The sequence below is a fragment of the Acyrthosiphon pisum genome, chromosome X (assembly GCF_005508785.2).
Source record: "Acyrthosiphon pisum isolate AL4f chromosome X, pea_aphid_22Mar2018_4r6ur, whole genome shotgun sequence".
NCBI lineage: Eukaryota > Metazoa > Arthropoda > Insecta > Hemiptera > Aphididae > Acyrthosiphon > Acyrthosiphon pisum.
In genome coordinates this window covers 119,665,553-119,670,525 of record NC_042493.1, presented here as the reverse complement: position 1 = coordinate 119,670,525, position 4,973 = coordinate 119,665,553, and the positions used below count along the sequence as shown (strand labels likewise).

At 28.2% G+C, this 4,973-nt stretch overlaps 1 pseudogene; it reads right to left on the bottom strand.

The window, feature by feature from the left end:
* Window positions 1-355: 355 nt before the first annotated feature.
* On the bottom strand, window positions 356-1,753 carry LOC100168990 (annotated as a pseudogene).
* Window positions 1,754-4,973: the final 3,220 nt, after the last annotated feature.

Below are 4,973 nucleotides of genomic sequence, written 5' to 3'. Positions count from 1 at the left end.
AATTTAATCATTTTTTTATTCAATTTAGATTTTATATGAAACTTGGTTTTCTGAGCAAAGTAAAAGAATGTATATCAATTTTACAATGATCTTTGTTTTTTATTATTATTATGTATATATCTGTCAGCAACATTTTGGATTGTGAAAATGCACAGATTTTAGAGATCATCGTCTTTTCTGATAGAAAAGTGGATCTAATTGTACTTCTGCGAGGTCAAAATTCAGAACAGAGAATAGTTATTATAGTTAATCATAATAAATAATAAGTGTTTAATATAGATTTTTTAATTTATACCTAATACACTTTTTATGGAAATTTACTTAAACCTAATTCTTTCAAAGTGGATTGTATATTTTAAGAAGCTGGTTGTTGTTGACGAATAGCTATTTTAGAGTTCTTGACAACTAAAATAGCTGAATCACCACGAAGAAACATTTTTGAAATAAACTTGTCCCGAGTAATTGCTTTTGCCTATAAAAATAATCAATATTTAATAATCAGTTTATAATAATTGTACAATAAATATTTACAATTTTCTTACATTAGTCGATACCTAAACATTCAATATAAAAACTAAAAATACTGGTTTGTACTATTTAAATTTACCTTCTTCTTGCTTTTGCCAGTAACAGGTATCTTGGTTCAAATTTGTCGTACATTTTCTAACACCTTATTTCAATGTCGATCAAAAGCTTTGATTTTTGCCAAAAGTTTTCTGTAATTACGACAATTGATCAACACCTGAGTATTATTATGGACAGATTCATTCAGGACAGACATAGGACCCATAGTTAATGCTTCTCCCTCGCACTCTAGTAACTCTTTGAGGGTCATTTCAAATTTTGGTTTATATACAGAAGCTCTATATGCATAACATCAATCATATCATAAGATATTAGTGGATAAATTTCAAAACTGGAATTTGATATAAAATCATAAATACCTATAGCTTATAAAATAAAATATTGATTTACACCAATACACTATACAAATTATTAAAAATTAATAGGCAATACAAATATAACAACTTTAAGAATAGTCAAGCATAATAAATACATAGTAGGTATTTCAATAGTAAGTATTAAATTATATTTTTTAAATTAACAATATATTATTTAGTTTGATCCTATAAGCTTACTATTCGACCTACCTATGTAACAGTAAGCACAAATAAAAATTAAGTTAAAAAAAACATGAAAACAAGAAATTTGAAATGCTCATAAACCTGTGTTTAATTGTCAACCAATCAATTCAAGTAGTTTAAAAAGTACAATTATTCAATTCATTAGGTACCATAAGATATTATGTTCTCTGGATTAGGTTATTAAGATGTATATCAATATAAATAGTAATATTATTATAAATAGTAGTTATATATAGAATATGTCTGTAAAAAAATGTTTAAATATTATTTATTTGTTGCCAATATAACATACTAATATGAATTGTAGTACCTATACTTAAATCATAACAGTATTGAGAAGTATCTCGTTCCAAAAGTAATGCATTCCTGGAATAAGTTATTTTTGTAAGAACGAAGCTGGAACTGCTTCTTATAAAAATAAAGAAAAAAGAAAATGAACTAATTTTTTTTTTTTGAGGAATTTGAACGAAAATCATAGTTTTTTTAGATTTTAAAAACATATTTTAAATTGTAATATATTTTTCTTTGTTTCTACGTGTTAATAAGTAAAAAAAGTTATTTTTGATTGATTTACGTTTCATTTACTGTTCGTTGTTCTTGCCTAACATTATAAATGAAAAAAAGTATTATTCTAAACAGCAATTTTTTAAATAACTTGGTTAAAAATGAATGAAAGTTGGAACGAGTTCTTTTTTTAGAGGAACTAGATTTGGAGTGAGTTTTTTTTTGAATAAGGAACAAAGACCTGGAATGAGTTCATAAAAAGGAACTTTTCCAACACTGAATCATAAGTTTGGATCTTATTTAGAAATATTTGTAATCCGAGAAAAATGTTTACTATCATTTATATGTGCTTTGAATTTACATTGTATAGAATTTGTGTCACAGATGGATGTTAAATAAACAACCTAATAAAAATAGGTTGTTTGAAATTTAAACTATAATAAACTAAATTATAAAATCTGTACCTGAGAGGCTAAAGGGTCCAAGTCCATTATTGTAACAGGAGAGCCAAAAAACCGTTTTTCAACTATTTTTATTTTACTTAAATGGCTGGTGTAAATTCAATTTAATGATTATACCAACGAAGTTTGTTTTAAATTATAGGCTATAATATTTTCAATAAGATGAATATTTTTTCTTTTAATTATAACTTACTTATAATTGTTTATTTTACGATTTAAATGAAATATTTTGGACTTGGATCCATTTGCTCAATCACACAATGACTTGGACCCTATTGATCTCAATGTTAATTATATAACTTTGCAAAATGATCCAAGTCCAAATCATGGACTTAGATCATAATTCATGGACTTGGATCATAATTCATAAGTCAAAATTAATATTTGGACTTAGTTTTTTTGTTATTTCCCAATATCTCGGTAAATATTCGTCGTTGGACTAAAATTAAGATAGGTAAAATGAAACGCGTCAAAATTTCACACAAGAAAAAACCATAACCTCAATTTTGATAAAAGTTTACTTGGACCCTTTAGCCTCTCAGGTACAGAAATATAAATGATCAAAATATAAATATATAAAATCGTAAACAAAACAGGTACAAATCAGAAAACCGACAATCGATATACCGTACGGCGTATTCGTATTTCGTGCAGTCATTAGGTATTATAGATGGTACCACAGATTATATAAAACAAGATTGAGCATCACCAATCTACTTCTCCAAAATGTAAACAAATTAGAACTGAGTATCAGTTTCACCATTTATAGAGAAAAACAGTTTTTACGAGAAATGATTGATTATTAACTATGCATCACTTAGTACTCGCGCCGAATTCCTAACCATTGTCATAAAGACTAGAATAAGCCATAGTGTAAGAAGATTTTAAAATAAGCAGACCAAACTTGTATCATGGCCGCCCGCTTAAAAAAACGTACCGATAAGAGTCGCATGATTAAAGGGCCACAGGCTCACAGGTTCTGTTTTAGATTATTGACATAGATAATGAAATAGTTGTTTCAACAAAAATAATTGATATTAATATTTTTAAGAAACCTGATGGTAAAAACCTACACAATTTTTTTAAATGTCAGCCTATACAACTGTTTGAAAATATTTTATTCAATCCAAATAAAGTATTCTACCGTGTACACAACAATGTTACATTTAAGAGAGAGTGGTTAAGTTACTGTAAAGATAATAATTCATTGTTTTGTTCTTTCTGTTTGGCTTTTGGAAAAGAAGACAACCGCTTCACAGTAGTATGTTTTGCACTTTCAAGTACTAACCCATATACGCGAATTAAAGAACATGAAAAATCCGTTAGTTATGAAAATAGTAGTGAAGCATTTTTACTTTTTACAAACTCCAATGATATCCGATCAAGACTTGATACTGTCAGACGATTGGAAAATGAAAGAAGATCAGTTTTGCAAAGACTTATTGATAAAGTCAAATTAATTAGAAAACGTGGACTAAGTTACAGAGGCGCAAAAAATGCAGAAGCTGCTTATACTTTAAATGATTTATCACTAGACCATGGAAATTTCTTAGAAATTATATTATTATTAGGAAAATATGATCCATTGTTAAAAAACATGTAGACAAGGCAGTTATGCAAAGTCAGAAGTTGTATCAATCCAGAAAATAAGCTGTACATGCTGGACGTCCTGGTAAATTTGTTACCTTTTTATCAAAAACTACTACAGATTATGTTATAGATGCAATTAGTGTTTTACTAAAGAAAAACCTTTCAGAAATTATTAATAAATCTGAATTTTTTAGTGTCCAAATTGATTCAATACAGGATATAAACGTTCATGACCAATTAGTTATTATTGTTAGATTTGTTACAGATTACGTACAAGAACGTCTAATAGCATTAGTGAACTGTAAATGTGGTACTGGTAAAAATCTATGTGATCTATTATGTAAAGCAGGGGTGGGCAACTGGCGGACCGCGGGCTGCATGCGGCCCACGTACCTTTTTTATCTGGCCCGCGCTACATTTTCAAATTACTTCATATAATTTTATTATACTATTATTTTCGTGTTTTGTAGTAATTAATAACTATTTTAAAAATGTCCGCTAAAAAGCGTAAAAAATAAATGTTAGTAAATTTGAAGGACCGTTTTTGCTTTCTCCTATGCACTGCGGCCCGCTAGATTTTAAAGTACTTAAAAGTGGCCCGCTAGTTACTTTGAATTGCCCATCCCTGATGTAAAGTATTGGAAGATATGAACTTGGATGTTACAAAATGTGTTGGAAGTTCGACTGATGGTGCGAGTAACATGCGTGGGCAGTATAATGGATTTTCAGCATGGCTAAATAAAGTACCTAAGTCCAGACATGTATGGTGCTATGCTCATGTGCTTAATCTGGTAATTATTGATACACCTAACGTTACTTGTGAAAGTACTTCTTTGTTTGGCAGTGTTTGGCAACTCTATTGCAGTGTTTGTTAGAGAATCGTACCTTCGAATGAATAAGTGGGAGGAGAATAATAAATATAAGTTTATTTCAAATATTGGTGATACACGTTGGTGGTCCAAAGATAGGTGTTTGACAAAAGTTTTTGGATTATATTCATTTCCTAAAGAGGCTTTGTTTGTAGATATTATACAGACTCCTGATTTTTTATAAGTATTTGAAGTTCAAATTCTGACAAAATTTATCAAATTTAAAATTGAATAATTATTTTGTAGTTAAAAATTTATAAAATGTTCAACTTTTATATCTAAGGATTGAAAATTTAAAAGACGATTCCACGTAAATAGTTTATTCTGTTACCAAAAAATCAAACAAATATATAATCACAGTTTATTTTGATACTCATTTTAACTTAAAATTTGGATTAAATTAC